The sequence below is a fragment of the Akebia trifoliata genome, unplaced genomic scaffold (assembly GCF_017979445.1).
Source record: "Akebia trifoliata isolate Shusen 1 unplaced genomic scaffold, ASM1797944v1 Contig01396, whole genome shotgun sequence".
NCBI classification, from domain to species: domain Eukaryota; kingdom Viridiplantae; phylum Streptophyta; class Magnoliopsida; order Ranunculales; family Lardizabalaceae; genus Akebia; species Akebia trifoliata.
Genome location: NW_028237688.1, coordinates 66,215 through 88,697, shown reverse-complemented (window position 1 = coordinate 88,697; position 22,483 = coordinate 66,215). Strand labels below are relative to the sequence as shown.

The following is a 22,483-nucleotide window of genomic DNA, read 5'->3' as shown; positions in this document are numbered from 1 at the left end:
GTGGTTATCCATATGAGTAAAATAACCCTCAGTAAAGATTAAAATCTTACTACATTAGTAAGACAAGGGTTTTGTTATTTCAATTAAAAATGCCTCTGGTTGGATTTGAATTTAAGTCATGAAAAAGATAAGGATTGTAAAAAAAATTAAGATGAATAGACTGCTGCAAAAAATTTCCAAACAATCCAGATGTGCGTTTACTATGCGTCAATAATATGCCCGTCAAACAAAATAGTACTTAGTGCCACGTTGCTAGTTTATCCTCTTTTTGATTTCCATCCCTATTATTTGAATTATGTCCACTAAAGCTGTTATCTTTTCTTTTTTTTTTTTTTTCCCCCTACCTTGAGAGTGGCACTCCAACTTTTACTTATAAAACTTTAATTAACAGTAAAGAATTTTCCTCAAAACATGCATAACTTTTGCTCAAATTCCAATTTCAATATGCTGCTCATTTCAAACCCAGATCATAAGCATCAACGACCAATAACAATTAAACCCAATTCCTTCTAATAGATTATGAAAACATACCCACATCAAAACTTGGATAAAACCCCAAAAATAGAAATCAAAAGAACATAAAATCAAGAACTAATCCAAAATGGAAGATACCCATTAACCAACCTGGCTTATAAAACACCGACAACCCAAAATCGGTGGCTTTAAGCGCCGCATCTTCACCGACACTAGCAAACAAGAAATTCTCAGGCTTGAGATCTCTATGCATGACCCCAAGAGAGTGACAAGCCTCAACAACCCCAACAATAGTCTTGATGAGTTGTGCAGCTTTCCTCTCTGTATAATGGCCCTTTTGAACAATTCGATCGAAAAGCTCACCACCCGCGCAGAGCTCCATAACCAAATGAACAAACACAGAGTCCTCATAAGTGCCTTTGATCCTCACCACATTTGGGTGCTCAGATAAATGGTGCATTATTTGGATCTCTCTCCACACATCTTCATAGTCTTCTTTGCAAAGAAGTTTCCTTTTTGGGATGGATTTGCACGCATATTGGTCACCTGTGGACTTCTCTGTGCAGAGATATGTGGTGCCAAACTGACCTTGCCCTAGTTTTTTGTTTATTAGGTAGAACTCTCTTAGGCTTTGGGTCTGATATGGAAGAACTGAGGAGGGTTTTGAAGTTGAAGTTGAAGTCGAAGCTGATTTCTTCATGTGTGTGTGTGCGTGTGTTTTCTGAGAGATTGAAATAAATAAATAATGGTTTAACAGAAGAAGTTCTTCGTAGAATCAATTGGCTAAATAAGAATATATTTAGTTTGTAGTTTGGAGTTTATCGTTCAACGGCTCTACCAACTGACACTGTGGGTCCCACAGTCCCACCCAGATGAGTATTGAGTGCGTTTGACAATGGTCTTGTGTCATGGACCACTGTAGTCATTGAGTGTGCTTGACCATGGTTCCATATGTCATGGACGACTGTTTTTCTATAAAACTATACCCATGGAGACGTACGTTGCAAGGCTTGGATCACTCCCACCCCCACGTGGTTTCTTCTTTAATGGCTGCTCCTTTTGGTGTAGCACATGCATGCAAAAGAGGCGTCTGGATTTTGGGCCCACAATTTATAATTATTTATTCATCTTTTAATCATCCAAAATGATGTTTGTTCTTCGGATGCGATGCTCGTCATCTAATGAGCATCTAATACCAAAATCTACGAATGGATTAACATTAATTACCCTCTGTCCTCTAATTGAATAGATTAAAATCAATTAAGATTCTACCGCACCAACTTTTACTAACGCCACCCCAAATGTATGGTAATTCTTTGATGATAGGTTGAAAGTGAGGGTATCTAAGTTATTTTTTGTTAGTCAATAAAGTAAGAACAAAGTCAAAAAAGGGCACACCCCGTTAGTTTGAAAACACACGGATTTCCAATATCCACTAATTTTTGGTAGAGGGGGGTCTTAATTATTAAAAAAATGGGGCAGTATGGTTAAAATGACATAAATACCCTTATCTTTGGCATCTATCGGTTTTAGTTTCTTTCAGGAAATGGGTCATCTTCAAGCTGTTAATCTCTTCAGTAAACTATTTTTAACTTATTCAATCTTCAATGTCTTATGTTGTTATTAATAAATACCACTATTTTTGGTTTTGGATCTTCCAAATCATTACCACAGGAGATTCAGATAGATTTTTTTTCTCAATCCTTCAATAAAAAGATTCCTTCTCTTCATAAAAAGAATAGAAAGTAGAATCAATAAAGATTTTGTTTTCCGTAAATTTTATTGGAGAAAATGGATCAACTTCAAGTTGTTAATCTTCAAAGTTCAAACGATTACCCTCTTCGGGAAAACTAACTCTAATGTATTTGACCTATCTCATCTTAACTTCAATGTACTTTGTTAGAAATCCTAGATTTTTCTATCCAAAACTCTATCATTCTATTTCTCCAAAATCCTATCTTGTTCTTGAAGGTCAGTTGTTGGTGAGATAGCCTCTTGAGACTGAAAATAGTAGTAAAAAAAACTTTAACAAAGGTCGAAGATGATGAAAGATTTTGGAGAGAAAATTGAAGATGGTAGTAAAAAATATTTTAAATGAAGTTGAAGGTGAAAGATTTTGGAGAGAAAATCAAGGGATTTTCTACTAGAGGTTAAAGATGATCTCACATGCATTTACGTCATTTATTTTAGACTTATACAAAATACCTATGTCAAGGTGGCATGTCTAAATCAGTGTTTCAAAAATCAGACCGACGGTTTGACCCGGTCCAATCGGATTTATTTACATTATTGATTTGATTTATTAAAAATCAGAAATCACTTAAGAATCATCAATTTTGATAGTGTACCGGTTTAACCGGTAAGATCAACGGTTTATTTTTTACGCATTTGTTCTTAAATTTGAAAATAAAATACTGGTTAAAAGTTAAAAAACTAGTCAAACCATGTATGAGTAATTGTTTGCTTACATCCCAACACCTATTTGACATGTGGTGCTGATGACGTAAGTAATAAGAGATAAATTTATCTCTCTTGCCCGCAGATTCACTATTTAGAAATCTTAAATTTTAGATTTCAAATCTTTAAAAGTATTGTGGAATCCACATAGATTATTATATTGGCAATCAAACACTACAACCTTCTAGATTTCATGAAAAAACTAATGTTGAAAATGGACGGCTGCTGAGCACTCAAATTTAAAATTAAAATACAACGGTCAAAAATAACTTTTTTTTTTTTTGTTTTGAAATTCATATAATTTCATCTTCTAATTTCATTTTTTTTACTATGGGTAGGAGAGAAAAATTCTCTTATTATTGCTTATGTCATCAACGTCACACGTGATTTTAAAACTCAATTTCGCGTCTCGTCTCGTCTCATCCAAGCTCGATATCGGGTTGTCTCGAACGAGTTTTTCTATACGTTTGAGACATCTCGTTCAAAATATCAAAAAATTGAACGTGAGTCCTAAATCTCGATCAAAAAAGTAACTTTGTGAACTAGTCTCATTCAACTCTGATACCGAGTTAACTCGATGATACGTCTCAGTCTCGGACGAGTTTTAAAACCATGGTGTCACATGTCAAAACAGTGTTGGTTTGTGAGGAAAAAATCAATCCACCACGTACACGTAATCATCCCATTTTTTCAGGGATATTGGTTTTCATAGAAATATTACAACTATGAAATAAGAAAAAGACTTTCCTTACTAGCTAAGTAAGATTATAAATCTTACTAAGTTGGACTTACAATGATAAAACACGTTCCTTTATTGTATTTTGTTTTCAAATTATATATAGAGTCCAGCTGGAGAACATTGAAATTGACATTGGTGTGCACAGAACCCTAGATACTTCTCACTCGTATCTCGATGAAATAATCTATGTTTGTGTAGATACAATTTCAATGTTACTTCAACATTGAGTTTGAAATTCAGGACTCTTAATTTATTTTATTTCTTATTCTTTGGTTATGTTCTATTTGTACACGTTTTCTCTTTGGTAAGATGGCTTTCAATCTCGGTTTGACCTCTCGTCTCGTCCATAGACGAAATCGAGTTGTCTCGAACGAGTCAACTCATCTCATATGAGATAATCAATTAAACTCGGTTAACATGGATTAATTTACATATATTTAAATTAAAATAATTATAATTTTGTAATAAAATAACACAAAAGTAAGAAATGTTAAGTTATAAAGTGATATGAATATTTATATAATAAATATTTAAAATCTAAAAGAAATTAATTATCTATAAAATCCTAGTTGACTCATCCGAGTTTATTGACTCGGACGAGATTGAAAAGCATACTCGGTAATGAAAACGCGGATTTCAGTGCGTTTGCGCTGAAAATTTGAGTTTTGATCGGAATTACCGTTTGTTACAAATTTGCGTTTCTAACCTCATTTCTCTTCTTCTCTTCTGTCGCCATTAACAGAACCGCACACAGCAGCTTAAACAAATGTTCTTAAAATGGATTCAACAACAGCAAAAACCCTAATCAAAGAACCCAAACGCGCCCTCGATTCTCCTTCTAAATCATCTCTATCAAAACCCTCGAAGATCGCAAGAACAGAGGACCAAAAGAAGACAAAGAGCTTGAGAATCCTCAAATAATGAACCAAAATCCTAGAGTTCAAAGGTACTTAGTTGCAATAGAGTAAATTGGCACTCGATTCTATGGTTCGCAGTAGAAACGCAATTGCAGAACCGTCGTTGGGGTTCTTGAGGTAAAAAAAATAAAAGATTATTTAGTTTTTTTTGTTTTACTTATTAATAATTCTGGAACGACACCCCAGAACTCTTCACTATAGTGAAGGGTGACGTAGCATATCCAGACCGCCATCTGATGTAGAACCCTTCGTGAAAATAAATTTTTTTTTTTTGGTTTTTTTTTTGCAGTATAGGATTAGGAGTAATTAGTTTTTTATTTTACATTTTTTTTTTTAATGCCACGTGGTGGACTGTTATTGGAGTAAACCTTGTCACATAAGGACTTGCTAAGAGGCAAAATCATAGACTCCTCTTGAGTTCTGTAAACTCAGCTGCCATGTGGAAATAAACCATCCTATTCCATTGAAGAGGTCCTGGTCCGGATTGTCACTCCAAAAAATATTTTTTTCTCATTTTTGGAGTAAAATTTTTGGAATTTGAAAATTTGAATATCATTATGTATTATTGTTTGTGGTAATAGTGAATTCTTTATGTTTCTCATGTATAAGAGGCTTTCCATAAATTTATCGGCCAACCCGTTTCGATCTTTTGCTTGAGTCGAACTGGAAGTTCATCTTTTGCTCAAAACCAAAAGCATTGATTTAGATAATGTTTTCATGTGGATTCACATATAAAAATTTGACACCTAAGTTGGGTAGATAATTTTTTAAAGAATTATAAATATTTTAAAATTAAAATAATTATTTTATAAAATTTTAATATAAATTTATTATATTTATATATATTTAATATAATTATATATTTATAAGGGTATTCTAGTAATTTTTTATGCATTTTGGGTGTACTATCAACCTTAAGGTTATTTTAATCATTTTACCCTAATACATTAGATTTCAGAAGCGATATCAAACAATAATTATCAGATTCTGATAAACAGCACAATACTTTTACAAAATTCTATCAAACGGCTTTTCAATATTTCAGTTTCTGACAGCAGATTCAAGTAACTATCAAACGGGTAATTTCAGTCCTAATGATTTTAAAACTCGGTTTCCCGTCTCATCTCGTCCATGGTGGGTACTAAGTCGTCTTGAATGAGTTTACCGATTCGTTACCTACAGGAAAATAAACTTTTAGCGACATTGCATAGCGATGGTCTTGTCCCTGACCGTCGTTGTATATTTGGATTCTTCCAACGAATATAGATTTTTTTTCTATATATAAATCTTCCATTGCTTCTTGTTTAATACAAAACTTGATTTTGAAAAATAAAACCATCATTGAATGATGAGATTCCTTAGTGTTATGGTTGTGTTAACTATTGTTCATCGGGTTCGGTTGGTGTAGCGAAGAAGAAGATTCGAATGTGCATTGCTTCAAAAGTGAGAGAAAAGCTCTTCTCCAGTTGAAACAAAGTCTCATAGATCTTTCAAATTGACTCTCTTGTTGGATCGGAGAAGATGGTTGCACATGAAGAGGAATTGTTGCATAAAAATATCTTTTACATTATTATCTTCAAAACTTAGTATTGTCGTAATTAATGAAATTATAAATAATATTTATCATAAGAGATTACGAAATTTCTAATAAAACTTTTGATATTACTTTGGATAATGCAAAAAATAATGATGTAATTGTATTTTTATATAAATTTATAGAAGGTTACATGTGTATAATGTACCATCAGAGGTTAGTTGAGATGGCAAGGGTGACTGGGTTTGCTCCTTAGGTCATACCTTCGAATCTCTATATATCCCTCCACATAAAATTAGTTATATTTAACCGTTGAACATGTACTAGGGTTGTTGGTATATGCGGCTTCACAAAGAAAAAAAAAACATATGTATAATGTATACTTTATATGAGTTTATATAAGTTTACCCGAACTCGAACTCGAACTCAAATCCGAAATCAGAATTAAAATCAAAACTAAAATTTAAGTGAACAAAAAATTCAAAATTCAAAATTTTGAATTTTTGAGTTACTCAAACCAAACCTAGAACCGATTTTAAACTCGAAATTTTCAATTCGATTTTGGGTATTGAGGTTTGATAAAAATCCGAAATACTTTATTTCGCACTACAAAATTTTAGGCTTTTAGCGGGGGTCAAAAACCGTTGCAAATACCAAAAAACCGCCGCTATTATTAATAGTGATGGCCACGTGTACCGCCACTATAGGTGGTGTAGCTAAGGGCCATATGAAGCCCTATAGTGGCGGTCAAAAACCGCCGCTAATTGATGTATTACCGTCGCTATAGGTATAATGAGACCTATAGTGACGGTCAAAAACCGCCGCTAATTGAAATTATTACTGTCGCTATAAATATAAATGAGATCTATGTTGACGGTCACAAACTGCCGCTAATTGATTATATTACCGTCACTATAGATATAAATAAGACCTATAGTGACAGGAGTGACCGCCGCTAATTAATTTTTTACCATAACTATAAATACGATTTTAAATGCTTATAGTGGGGTTAATAGCCGTCGCTAATAAGATATTTTTTAATTTTAAAATTATTTATAATTAAATACCTATTTTTATACAACCTATTAATTAAACACAATTACTTAGTAAATCAAATTAGTTAAGAGACAAGTATAACAAAATAATAAGTCGATTGAATTAATAGTCAATGCTTATGAATTCATGTTTGATGCTTACAAATCCAATGCTTATAAATCCATGTTTGTCACTCAAAAAATAAAAACTATTTATTATGGTGGTTGTTGTTGACACCAATCATTGTCGGGTTGATTGTGCTGCTCATCAACCTGCACTTCATATACATTAATCAAATTAGTCATATCAATCAATATTTATTTATTAATAAAATATTTTAAAACATAACATATTCAATTATCAATGAGAATTGTGAGAATTTACCTTTCTCATTAGAGTAATGATCAATTCCTTAAGTCTTTCCACCTCAGCATCTCTCACAATCTGTTGTTGCTCCAAAGACTCTAGTTTCTCCTTTAGTCTAAGTACCTCAGCATCTCTCACAATCTGTTGTTGCATGAACACTTTAGTCTTTTTCTGTCTAAGCTGAACTTGTAGCTATTCTCAGTAAAACAGAGAACATTTGTTTGTTCATGCAAGATTAGTTTTTGTTGAAATATTTATGGTTTCTTGATTTCTAGGTGATCTCAGGGAATGAGAATATTTGTGATCATTCAGAAGATTACGGATATTGGATTTTTCTTTCTTTGTAAGGAGACACTACTGGATTGTGTGTTTAATTAGACTGTTTGAGATTTAAGATCTTTTTTTTTTTCTTCTTTTGTTAACGGGGGTACACGATCATATGCCAAAAAATGTTATCATATGTTGTGTAATGAGAAAGAAACCCAAAAAAAGAAAATACATAAACTTAAATACATAGTTTAGCCCCAATGACACAAAATAGAAAAGATGCTATTTATCTCTGACCTCAACTTCTTAAAATCATCATAGGTCAAAAGAATCAATAATGATAACGCCTATAAATTTAAGCAACTTACAGCCAAAACAAGGAAAGGGATGACTTCCATTATAATCAATGTAGATTTTACTCCGATGGCACTGATAAATCCAACGGATCCAAGTACAGAGAGCATAACCACCAGAACTCCAGAAAGACCAAGCAGTACCTATAATCCAGCGATCAGCACAGAACAATAAGTGCATAAGATCAAAGAATGATATGAAAGTGCTATAAAAGTACCCATTTGGCAGCAAAGATGACAGGTCAAATAAAGGAATACAAAAAAAGGGAAACTAAAATTAATTTATTTAAGTGCATAATTAATGAAAAAGAGTTCAACTGATAAAATCATACCTTTGATGAAATATAGAACGAAGATGAATGAGGTGCATCTCCCAAAGTCAGAGATATGTAAGCAAATATTACAATATAGCTGATCTGAATTCAAGTGGAAAAGAATAATATCCAGTTAAAAAGAAATCCCTTGTCAGAATGAAAGCAGTGTCATGAAACAATCATGAGTTTTATCCCAACTACTGTGGTTGGCTAAGCAAACCATGTTCCACCTTTAAGTATTATAACAAAGAGAAATGCCAGTAACAAATGCATTAAAGGCATTAACCCCAGGAAAGAGCACACACACTCGCACGCGCATGCACACATAAAACACACACACACACACAAATATTATTTTTTCTAGCCTTTTTCAGGGTTGAATGTGGTAAATGCCTGATGTTTCCTATTATTCCTCCATAGAAAAAATATGGGAAGGAAAAAATCATCAGGGCAGATTGCATGATGTAAAAACAGGAAGATATTATACAAGTTTTGAGAAAATTCCGCAACCATGCCAAACTGAATGAATATAAATATAAGATGGAAAGTCACTAACCAGTCTGACCCTTGGCAAAAGTATATCCTTTTGAGCTGGCGTAAGTACGAGGATTTGGTAACTGGTAGTTCCTCAGGTACTCTTTGTGCCCCTGTTGTTACCAATATAGAGCATTAACATAAATATATATCAGTCCTTTCATAAATTTGTTTATTTTATTGATAGGTAAAATTCCTTTCTTAAATTGCAGATCATTTTTTGTTAATAGTTGACATTGGTGGGTCTTTTACTTTGGGAATTGAATCTAACTTGAGCCCTTTACTAGTCCTTAAGTAGTGATGTGTCTACATTCCAAACTTGATATGTCAATGTGTTGTCACTACTAGATCATGGGATGTCATCTAGAATTACAAGTATCGGTATTCTATCTGAAAGTTATTCACAAGTACCAAAATTTGAACTCATTTCATCTGATGGAAGTAACAAGCATCTACCGTTTTTTGGATTGATGACACAATTTTATTGAACGAGGAAAAGATGATACAAGGAATCATTCCAAAAGGAGAAAAAGCAGATACTAGAGGGGGAAATGACCAAAATGAGAGCAAATAGCTATTTCAGAAATGAAATTTCCCCAGTTACCTACAAATCTTCCCACCCTACTACAAAAAGTTTCGTTAGGATTTAGAGTTGCATAAGCTTTGATTAAGAGTTTTCTAACTGGCAGCATCACTTTTGCACATAAACAAGTGATGAATGAGTGTAGATATCATCATGAATCACCTGGAGATGGCTACAGTGTGTTAGTTGAGCATTGACAGATATGATCACATAGTTTCCTTCTGAAATTAAAATAAATTGTTGAATGAAACTATTTGAAAGATTGCCTTAGATGCTTCTCTTCTTCAGAATATATGAATTGTATTATGCAAAATGCATCATCATCAAAACCTTATTCCAAAAATATGGGGTTGGCTAAATTGAGTGCAATGGTATTACATATATTTATCCTATAGAGCTATAAAGCAGGTACCTAGAATTTCCTGAAGACTTTGCACCAAAAGAACATAAAACCTATAACATTGATGATGATTTCTTGAAGAGAGAGCCTCCTTGCTTTACTCCCATCCCTCACCATTCTCCTCTCTTAGTAGACATCACTCTCCTCCAATTATGATTTGAGTCAAACTGTCACAACCACCTACCAAGAAGAGTTGAATTCATGATTTGAGTTGAATTCATTCTGGTTAGAAAACAATGAAAAAAGAAGAAGATAAGAGCTTTTGATCAACTAACAAAAGATAAGAGCTTCTGTTGTATTTGTGCTAACATATGGTTTTTTCTGCTTTTAGTTCACATTCATATTGTTTGCCCAAATTTGTACTTATTAGAAGTGATTAGTTCTGTTTTCATGTCATGATAAAATTGCTTAAAAATGCTTCTACAGGTGACTATGTACTTTATGGAACTTGCCACTCCAAACACTGAAGAAGCAATTAAACTTGTTGATAAAGTTGGAGGATTTGCGTGGTTGATTCATAAGTATGAGATAGATGGAGCCTCTGCCATAAAGCTGGACCTATCACTGGATACTCCAGTAATTATTGTTCCTCAGAATTCAATGAGTAATGAGTATGTATTTCTTCATATCAGTCCTTATTTTCTGCACATTCATTCACCCTAGATTCCTCTTCTGTTCAAACTCTATGCACAGTGTATTGCTCTAGGTTTCTCTTTTTGTTGGTATATTCTATTGTAGAACGACGCATATGTCAAGACTTTTAATCTAGTAAATGTATACTATAAATTTGGGTGCCTACCATGGAATTAGCCAAGTGAGTGGTCCCTATAGCTATTTTGGATAGGTAAATGCAATTTTATTAAACTTGGTTGAGGTGACCAATAAGGAACTTCCTGATGCAGATTACAAACTAAAAACTACATACTAGAAAACCGATCTCATCTCCCCGTGAAGTCATAAAAAAAGACTCCATGAAACTACCCAAAGACTTTACACCAAGAAAAAAGAAAACCTTTTATAGACACTGACATATCCTGCAAAGAAGCTTCCTTCTCATCAACACGCGCTGATTCCTACCCCAACATACTGCTAACAGAGCAAGGGACCACCAAATCTGCTTCGCTCCCTTAAAGGCTGCACCTAAGGTTAGCCACTAGTCAAAAAAGTCTCTCATTGATTGTGGAATGCACCCCACCACACCAAAGATGCCTAAAAAATACCCTCAAATCTCCATCGCCAATGGACAATGAAGCAGAAGGTGATTTACAGACTCCCCATCATGCCTACACGTGAAACTGAGATTGGGGGAGCAAAAATCCCTTCAAATAAGGTGATCCAAAGTGAGCATGCTATCCCAAGCTGCTGTCCAAATGAAAAATGCAATCTTAGAGGGCACCTTAGGTCCCCAAATTGCCTTCGTAGCCTATAGAATGTGACCCTGAAAGTTTCTAGCAATACATTACCCACCTGCAATAAATGCAGCTTCCATCTGATATAGCCTGTCCCATTCAGGTTTTCTAAATTTAATGTATTAGACACGGATAAATCTATGCCTTTGTTAGACAGTTCATAATCAAGACTACAATTTAAAAGGCTAAAGTATCTAAATACTCCATAGTCTATTAAGCAATCGAATGCAAGCTCTACTTTTGGATGTAAGGTATCAGAATAATCTACAGTTAGAAATAAGGTGGAACATAAGGGCAGTGTGCAGCCAATGGAATAGCTACACATGGCACATATGCAGCAGGTGGCACTGAGGATCATACAACAAGTTATTCCTGTAGCCCAAACTTGAACCATTTTATCCTTTCAGCAAAATCAGGAAGTTATATCAGGCCAATCAGAAAAGTTTATGAATCATGTAATGGGTGAGTCAATTCTACACTTAAGGGATCTCCTATGTGCACCTTCAAATGATCAGTCTTTCTAATGAAGGACCTCCAATGATGGGTCTCACAGCCGCATGTGCACCTATTTATGGTGATGTTGTTGGTAGACTGCGATCACCAATCCACTAGACATATACCAAGCTACATGAAACAAATGTTGTGTTAAGGAAGCACTTTACATTGCTGTTTTCTGGGTGAATTTCGTCTACAATCAGAGACCATTAGACGATACCTAGTTCTGTCCATCCCATGAGAATTGAATTAATCTTAACATAGTCAAACCATTATATAAACAGGGTTAGCCACATGAATTGTCTATGATTTCTCAGTCTAGAGAACTGAGAAGAAATAAAAGAAAGAATCTTAACAAGCTAAAGTATATAATACCTGCCGGTATAGTGGTGACTGAAATTTCTTTGTTTGCAGCTTTTGTAGGTTTTCTTCAACCTTTCCAATGGTCACTTGCAATGTTTCTCTCTCTAACAAGACAAACCAGATTCAAAACGAAATAGGCTTTTAAACCCCAAAACACTCTTATATAGGTGTGAACTCAAAACCAAAAACAAAACTACAACAAAGAAGTTAGAAAGAACAATTGAAACAAGACTTGCAAGTGAAGCAAAATAAAATAGATCCCAAGAGCTCAAATCAGATCCCTAGACAAAAAAAAAACAACAAACCACATGCCTTATTCAATTTAATTTTGCACTAGACACATAAATTGAAGATACTCAAATGAAGAAACTTCATACTCAAATCTCGAAACACCTCAAAAACTACTCCAATAAAGATCATATTAACATCACTTACAAGTGAAGTAAGGGTTCCTTGTGAACCCAACACCTTAATCAAGAGTCTAATATTTCATTTTTTTTTTCTAAAAAAAAGGCTCTTTTCCAAATCAAAGATAATACCCAAACCTCACTATCTCATTATATTTTCTTTTCATTAACAAAGGACAGAACTAGAGAAAGAAAGATAATCAAAACAAGAACAAAACAGAACACACACCATTACTTCCCTCATAAAAAAAAGAATGTTTTTTAATGACTTTGTTTGTATTAAATAGTAGGTCAGTCAATGGACACTTGAAAATCCGAATCCAATTCAAATTTGTATTCAAAATTTTGGATATTATCCAAAAATTCTAGACATCAAATTCAAATTAATTTAGTGTTTGCTCATAGATATATGAATAAACACTAGTTTAGAACAAATCCTGTATGAACAAATGAAACAAAATCTGAAATGAAGTAACAAAACAAAAAATTTGCTTACAGAATGAGAATATTTGGGTGAAATGAAGTAATATTTGGGTTGATTTAAAACTATAAATCAAGAAACATCGAGTCACAAATGCTAAAATCCCTCATAATCGAACCAAAAAAAAAAAACTCTCAAATCAATTATACAGAATCTGGAGTTTCAGGATTGTACCTACTAATTGAGTAATCTTGTTTATCTGGATCTCTAAAACCAGCAAATTTTGCTCAGATTCAAGCAATCTCTGTTGAAAATCTCCCCCAAATATCGTACATAGATGAAGGACAAAAGCTTAATTCTAAACCATAAATCCATCGAATTCGATGGGAGAAAGAAACCCTAAAAATCTTATAAGAATCATACCTCGTTCGGCCGAGCTCAAAGAGCTACGAAATCTGCGATTTGGATTCTCCAAACTTCAGAGAATGTGAAAATCTGCAACATTAAGATATCGAGAGAGAGAGAGAGAGAGAGACCTGTTAGAAGGGGAGTTTCCGCCATTAAATCAAAACCCTAACTATAAAGGAGATGAGAAGAGATTGCTACAGAGAGAGAGAGAGAGAGAGAGAGAGAGAGAGTATCTTCACGAAATTTCGTTGATAGGGAGAGAGTGTTTGTACGAAAATCCGTTAGTTTTTGCGCGCAGGTTTTAATTTTTAATACCCTTTATCATAAAAACGTATTACTCTGGCCGTCGGAAAAATGTGTCGCTAAAAGCTTGCATTTTTGTAGTGTCGATTTAGTGATACCCGAACCCCACCCAAAAATTCAGTTCGACCCGAATATGCATCCTTAGATCCATGTCAGTAAATTCAAATTGATGGGGTTAATTTGTTACTTAACATACCTTGGAGTGGATCTAACCAAGTTAATTTGTAACATCCAAAAACATGATTTGATGCCATAGGGTCATAAGGGATAAAATTCTAAGAACTTTGAAGAAAAAAAATTAATTTTCATAATTGAATTTTAATTTTAAATTTGGGAGTTCGGTAGACATTGATTTTCAATAGTTTCAATCAAGTTCAAAACTGATTGTTTTAATTTTTTTAATTTTATTCTTTTAAATTTGACTATTTCCAAGAAATCTTGAAGAATATGTGTTGGGTTGCCAATTTGATGATCCCTATAGGCTCAACAACCCTTAGTAGGATTTGAAATTTTACTCGATTAGTCATGTTGGTATGATTTATAAGGTAAGGTTTGTCCAGGTAACAAATCTATTATACAAAAAGGATTTTTCTCCTAATGATAAATATAATCTACGGTGTTAGATCTATTTGGTAAGATCCTAAGGTGGATATTGATTTCAACTCAAACAAAAAATTAAAAAAAAACTACCTAAAATCAACTACCTACCTAAACCACGCCATCTATCATTTCTCTTAAACCATCCTCTTCATTTTTGAAATGCAAAACCATTTTTTCAAAAAGTGACCACTTGAATACTATTGGGAGGAAAGGTTTTACTCTCTCTCTTTCTCTCTCAAATTTTTCATTTTTTTTTTTGGGAAGAGGGTGTCATGATTTTTATTTGTGAGTGTAACTGTCTGTGATTTTTTTTTATATTTAAATTTTGTTTTGTAATTGTCAGATATATTTGTTTCTCAAGCATACATGTGATAATTTAATAATAATATATTATTTTCAATAATAATTTCTCTTTTTTTAGTGGGATTTTCACCATTAAGCTCATAGCACATGTATAGTTTGTTGTGAAGGCAAGGTAAGGTTAATAATTCAATCATTTCAAATAAATTTTATACTTATAAAAAAGATTTGATCCGCAACCAATAGGAACTTTCTTTTACAAAAGCTGAGTTTTTTCCCATATAAATATAATTACTTCGGAGTCGATACAAAGGGATAAATGCTTACTATTATATTATATAAGGTATACATTGATACAACTATCTTATCAAGCAAAATATTTCAAGCCCAAAAAATATAATAAATTGAATTCTAATTTTTTTAATATGATTTCTTCCTTAAAAATCTTGAGAGCTATAATGTTGGATTCCCAAGCACTCCATCAATCATGCAATTGAGACAAAATTAAGGCCCTGAAAAAAAAAAATTTAACCAAAAAAAAATATAATAGGTTAAATTCTTTTCTTTTTTTGAAAAATGAATATTAGGCCATCTTAACTGGTAATTTTTTTAATATTAGTCACCTTTTGAAATATTTATGAAAAGAGTAACTCCTAAACTTGGTTAAAGACTAGGAAAAGGGGTTTTTTTTTTTTTTAATTATTATTTTTCCATTGAATCTAATTGGACTGTGTTTTTTTTTAATGCTAATTATTTGATTTGATATTTTATGAAATTAATTAACATTTCAAATTTATAAGGAATATTCAACAGGTGAGGAATACATGCAATTAGACATGGGCGTATAGAGTAGCGGAGTTTGGTAATAAAATATCAACAAAAATGTCTGCACAGTAAATCTATCGAAAATCAAAAGATTTTTTCAAGATATTGAAAATGAATTTTTTGGTCATTTATTTAATTTGACCCTGTGACAGACTGACAGTCACATCTTTTGAAAGAAAGCAAAAGATTTAAGAGATATTGTTACTAGACCAAGCTTTTAGACTAGGATGAAGGGTCTTTGGGCCAACACCTCATTCTCTTTAGATTTCATGTTAAAAATCAGATCGAACAGAACAAAATTAAAAAAAGATTTCTTTTTGAGTTTCAGATGGTGTTGAAAATCGATGGCCACCGAACACCCAAATTTGAAAGGAAAATTAACATTTTACAATTTTTTTTTTTTTTTTTCAAAATTTTTAGAATTTTGTCCTTTATGACTATGCAGTGGTGTATATAGAGTGGCATGGGGCATCTCTAATATCAACCAAGATTTGGAGAGGCATGTCTAAATTAGGGCTATTTTTTTCCTTTGGTTTTGTTTTATTTAGATTATAAAATTTTTATTGCCACACCAACTTTTTACTTATAAAACAACAATTAATGAAATTATACACCAACACCACACCTCAATAAGATTAAAGAGACATCAATAATGCTTATTTGATTTGTAATAAAATATGCCTGGAATCAATCTTACATGGGAACCGAAACAACCTCCTCTCACATCTTTTGGAACCAAAACAATGGGTCTCAAACTCATAGAAATCTCCAATTTATATAATATTTTAGCATTTAATATTTTGAAGAGTCTTTTTTGTAATTTGGAATTTTAACTAACGTAAGATCAGGGGCAGAATCAAAATTTTCTTCAGGGGGGTTGGAATACGTTTAATGGTAAGGTTGAAGAGCTTCAAGATGACTGATTTGGAGGAGAAAATTCAAGAGTTTTTTTTTTTGTTAGCAGTTGAAAAAAGGGCATTCTATTCATTTCTTGATACTCTATGAGAGAAGACTGAAATCAATGTAGACAATGTCATCAATTTAAAATATAGAATATTTCAAATATTTACCAAAACCTACAAGAATGGATTAACATTAATTACCCTCTGTTCTCAAATTGAGTAGATTAAAATCAATTTAGAGTGCTTCTACCACACCAACTTTTGCTAACGCCACCCCAAATGTGTGGCAATTCTTTAGTGATAGGTTGAAAATGAGGGTATTTAAGTTATTTTTTATTAGCAATAAAAGAAGAACAAGGTCAAAAAGGGGCACACGTCATTAGTTTGCAAACACACGGATTTCCAATATCCATTTAGTAGAGGGGTGTCTTAGTTTAAGGGTGTTTAAATCACCAAAAAATTTGTAAGTACGGAGGAGAGGAGGCATCATCGTAGAGGGGCTTTTCATCAGTTTGAAAACATGGTCATTCTTGGCACCGCTCTGCGTGAGATAACATAATAAAAAGATATTTTTATAATTTTAAAAACATTAAAAACAAATAAACATGATCACAGGAGTCGTGAGATTATACTTTTATTAATTTAACAAAAATTACACCAATAATAGTAACTTCAAATGTAAAGGTGGGGGCATTTTTCAGGTTATTGGGGTTTGATAAAAACCCGAAATACTTCAGTTCGGTTCTACCTAAATATACATTCCTAGATCCACGTTGGTAAATTCAAATTGATGGGGTTAATTTGTTACTTAACATACCTTGGAGTGGATCTAACCATGTCAATTTGTAGCATCCAAAAACATGATTTGATGCCATAGGGTCATAAAGGACAAAATTCTAAGAACTCTGAAGAAAAAAAAAATTAATTTTTACAGTTGAATTTTAGTTTTAAACTGGGGAGTTCGGTAGACATCCATTTTCAAAAGTTTTGATCAAGCTCAAAAATGATTTTTAATTTTTTTAATTTTATTCTTTTGAATTTGATTATTTCCAAGAAATCTTGAAGAATATGTGTTGGGTTGCCAATTTGATGATCTATGCACGTCCAACAACCCATAGTAAGATTTGAAATCTTACTCGGTTAGTCATGTTAGTATGATTTATAAAGTAAGGTTGGTTCACGTAACAAATCTATTATACAAAAGAGGGTTTTTGTTCTTGTTATATATATAATCGAAAATGTTAGATCTATTTGGCAAAATCCTAAGGTGGATATTGTTTCCCACTCAAACAAAACAAAAAAAACTACCTAAAATCAACTAACTACCTAAAATCACCCCATCTTTCATTTATCTTAAACCATCATCTTCATTTTTGAAATCCAAAACTATTTTTTCAAAAAGGGACTACTTGAAAACTGTTGGAAGGAGAAAAGGTCTTAGGCTCTCCCTCTCTCCCAACTTTTATTATTATTATTTTATTTTTTTGGAAGAGGGGGTTGTGATTTTTATTTGTGAGTGTAATTGCCTATGATTTTTTTTATATTTAAATTTTGTTTTGTAATTGTCAGATATATTTTTTTCTCGACATACATGTGATAATTTAATAATAATATGTTATTTCCAATAATAATTTCTCTCTTTTTGGTGGGATTTTCATGAGAAAGTTCATAATACATGTATAGTTTGTTGTGATGGCTAGGAAAGGTTAATTCAATAATTTCAAATAAATTTTATACTTATAAAAAAGATTCGACTTACAACCATTGGGATCTTTGTTTTACAAAAACTGAGTTTTTTCCCATATAAATATAATTACTTCAGAGTCGATACAAAGGGATAAATGCTTACCATCTATTATACAAACAAGGTTTTGTCCCAGTCATAAACATAATTTACGATGTTATATCTATTTGGCAAGATCTTAAGGTGGATATTGTTTCCCACAAAAAAAAAAAAAAAAAAACCTAAAATCAACTAACTACCTGAAAGTCTGAAACCACCTTTATTTGTTATTTGTGAGTGTGATTGTCTATGAAATTTTTATATTTATTATTTTGTTTTAAATTGTTTGAGATATTTTTTTTTTCAAGCATACATGTGATAATTTAATAATAATATGTTATTTTCAATAGTAATTTCTCTTTTTTTGATGGGATTTCATGAGTAAGTTCTTGACACAAGTACAGTTTGTTGTGATAGCAAGGTAAGGTTAATTCAATTATTTCAAATAAAATTTATACTTATCAAAAAGATTTGACCCACAAAGTTAAGTTTTTTTCCCATATAAATATAATTATTTTTGTGGCGATACAAAGGGACAAATGTATACTATTATTTTATATAACGCATACATTGATACATCTATCTTATCAATCCCAAAAAATATAATAAATTGAATTCTAATTTTTTTAATATGATTTCTTCCTTAAATATCTTGAGAGCTATGATGTTGGATTCCCAAGCACTCCATCAATTGTGCAATTTAGACTAGATTAAGCCCCCCAAAAGAAAATTTTCAACCAAAAAAAAAAAATAATAATAGATTAAATTCTTTTCTTTTTATGAAAAATGAACATTAAGCCATCTTAACTAGTAATTTTTTTAACATTAGTCACCTTTTGAAATATTTATGAAAATTGTAACTCCTAAACTTGGTTAAAGACTAGAAAAAGGTTTTTTTTTTTTTTAATCTATTTTTTTATATAAAAAAATTATTATTATTTTTCCATTGAATCTAAGAGGGCTGTATTTTTTTAATGCTAATTATTTGATGTTCTTATGAAATTAATTAAATATTAAACGGGTAAGGAATAAGTGCACATAGACACGGGCATATGGTGTAACGGAGTTTTTGTAATAAAATATCAACAGATATGTCTGCGATGTAAATCCATAAAAAATCAAGAGATCGAAAATAATTTTTTGAACATTTGTCTTATTTGAACCTGTGACAGACTGACAGTCACATCTTTTGAAAGAAAGAAAAAGATTTAAGAGAGATTCACCCGGTGGATTTTATTACAAAAACACCCTTAGATTGAGTTAAACTAGAATGAAAGGTATTTGGGCCAACATTGATTATTAAATTGGCAATCCAACACCTCATTCTCTTTAGATTTCATGGAAAAAAATCAACATAACAAAATAAAAAAAACAATTCTTTTTAAGTTTCAGATGGTTTGAAAATCGAAGGCTACTGGACTCCCAAATTTAAAAAGAAAATTGACTTTTTTTTTGTTCAAAATTCTTAGAATTTTGTTCTTTATAACCCTGCAGCGTCAAATCATATTTTTAGATACCACAAATTTATGTAGTTATGATCCACTTGAAAATATGTTAAGCAACAAATTAACCCCATCAATTGAATTTCATAACATGGATCACTGCTACAGGTTTGATGGGTAACAAACTTGATAAATTTAACAAATATGATAAATGTCAAAAGTCCAAGGGAGTTTTTCAAATAAAAATACAACAGTTAGGTTTGTAAACAAAAAAACAAAATGATAAATTGACTTGGTGATAATCACAATTATTTGAAGAAAAACGTTGATTTTGCCATCTAAGAAAAGCAAAGAATCAAAGACTTTTATCAGTCTTTAGTCCTCAATATTTTCAAACTTTGATTCATTAATGGTTATCTAATGTTTGAGGGCAAAAGACTGATATTTTTCTTCTACATGACTTAAAAGATTTGACCCTATATCAGTCACATCTTTTTAGAGAAAGAAAAAGACTAAAACACACGAATTAACTACAATCACAATTCTTTGAAGAAAAATATTAATTTTACCAATTGACGCAGTGAAGAAATGTAGGGTATTTTAGTTTTAACTCTCACAAAGGTCGAAGATGAAAGGTTTTGGAGAGAAAATTAAGGGACTTTTTTTGCTAGAGGTTATATAAAGATGATCAGGTGCATTTAGGTCATTTATTTTAGTCTCATACACAATACCTAAGTCAAAGGTGTCTTGTCTAAATCACCTTAAACAACGCGACAGATTAACTTGACCCCATTTTTTGAAAAAAGGAAAAAAACACGGAAAGACTGTGTAAACAAATTGACAAATTGACTTGTTGACCATGACAATTCTTCGTAAGATTTTTTTTATTTTGCCGTGTAAGAAAGGCTAAGAATCAAAGATTTTTTTGAAGAAACATTAGCTTTTGACTCCTTCAATATTTCCAAACCATAAGTAAGTTCATTAATGGTCATCCAAGTTATTGAATAGAGATAAATTGGACCCGTTTTCTTTCGTTACCCATTTATTGATTTTTCTTTTATTTATAAATCCTCTATTGCTTCTTTTTTAATACAAAACTTGACTTTGAGATATAAAACCACTATTCCATGATGAGATTCCTTAGTTTTACAGTTGTGTTAATGTTGTGCATCGTGTTCAAACAAAGTTTAATAGATCCTTCAAATCGTCTCTCTTCTTGGATCAAAGAAGATTGTTGCACATGAAAAGGAATTGACTGCGACAATATCAACCAAAATGTCGTCAATTTGAGAGCACAGGGTATCTCTAATATCAACCAAAATGTGGAGAGGCATGTTTAAATCACCTTTGGTGACTTGGATGAAATTAGGACTATTTTTTTTTCTTTTGTTTTCTTTAATTTAAATTAGAGAATTTATATTGCCACACCAACTTTTACTTATAAAACAACAATTAATGAAGTTATACACCAACACCACACCTCAAATAAGATTAAAGAGACACCAATAATGCTTATTTGATTTGCAATAAAATATTCCTGAATTCAACCTTACATGGGAACCGAAACTACCTCCTCTCACATCTTTTGGAACCAAAACAATGGGTCTCAAACTCATAGAAATCTCCAATTTATATGATATTTTAGCATTTAATATTTTGAAGAGTCTTTTTTGTAATTTAGAATTTTAACTAACGTGAGATCAGGGGCAGAACCAAAATTTTCTTCAGGGGGGTTGGAATACGTTTAATGGTAAGGTTGAAGAGCTTCAAGATGACTGATTTGAGGGAGAAAATTCAAGAGTTTTTTTTTTTTTTTTTTGATTGGCAGTAGAAAAAAGGGCATTCTAGTCATTTCTTGGTACTCTATGAGAGAAGACTGAAATCAATGTAGACAATGTCATCAGTTTAAAACATAGAATATTTCAAATATTTACCAAAACCTACGAGAATGGATTAACATTAATTACCCTCTATCTTCAAATTGAGTAGATTAAAATCAATTTAGAGTGCTTCTACCACACCAACTTTTGCGAACGCCACCCCAAATGTGTGGTAATTCTTTAGTGATAAGTTGAAAATGAGGGTATTTAAGTTATTTTTTGTTAGTCAATAAAAGAAGAACAAGGTCAAAAAGGGGCACACATCTTTAGTTTGTAAACACACGGATTTCCAATATCCACCAATTTAGTAGAGAGGTGCCTTGATGTAAAAGGACATTTTTGAAAACATGGGGGTATGTAAAATATTCATCAAACGATACAAGAGTGTCTAAATCACCAAAAATATTTGGGAGGGGAGGAGGGTTTAAAATTTGAAAGTACGGAGGAGAGGAGGCATCATCGTAGAGGGGGTTTTTCATCCGTTTGAAAATATGGGGATTCTTAGCATTGCTTGCATGAGATAACATAATAAAAAGATATTTCTATGAGTTTAGAAAATTAAAAACTAATAAACATGATCGTAGGGGTTGTGGGATTGTACTTTTATTAATTTGACAAAAATTATGTCAATAATAGTAACTTCAAATGTAAAAGTGGGGGTATTTTTTTTTTTTATCTTCCAATTTTTTATCTATCAACAAACACCTATTCTGCCATCTCTCATTATATGAGAATTGAGAGTAGGGTATTTAGTTAACAAATATCAGAAGCGTGGGATCTTGACCATAGTCAATGGAATCTCCAATAAATGCAATATATATATATATATATATATATATATATATATATATATATATATATATATATATATATATATATATATATATATATATATATATATATATATTTATTTATTTTTTGTGTGGTTGATAGTAGCGATTGAGTGAACATTGAGCAATGTAAACTGTTGAT

General features: G+C 32.0%; 2 long non-coding RNA genes and 1 pseudogene across 2 annotated transcripts; all 3 read right to left on the bottom strand.

Moving 5' to 3' along the window:
• Positions 1 to 538: 538 nt before the first annotated feature.
• LOC147380474 (calcium-dependent protein kinase 28 pseudogene) lies at positions 539 to 1,233 on the bottom strand (annotated as a pseudogene).
• Positions 1,234 to 7,312: 6,079 nt separating this feature from the next.
• On the bottom strand, positions 7,313 to 8,949 carry LOC147380473 (uncharacterized). The gene is made up of 4 exons (XR_015175315.1): positions 8,475 to 8,949; positions 8,158 to 8,286; positions 7,541 to 7,663; positions 7,313 to 7,428 (listed from the first exon to the last, which is right to left on the bottom strand). It is a non-coding gene; the product is annotated as an uncharacterized LOC147380473 (long non-coding RNA).
• A 3,407-nt stretch (positions 8,950 to 12,356) lies between these two features.
• LOC147380472 (uncharacterized) lies at positions 12,357 to 13,778 on the bottom strand. The gene is made up of 3 exons (XR_015175314.1): positions 13,605 to 13,778; positions 13,492 to 13,563; positions 12,357 to 13,372 (listed from the first exon to the last, which is right to left on the bottom strand). It is a non-coding gene; the product is annotated as an uncharacterized LOC147380472 (long non-coding RNA).
• Between the last annotated feature and the right edge of the window lie 8,705 nt (positions 13,779 to 22,483).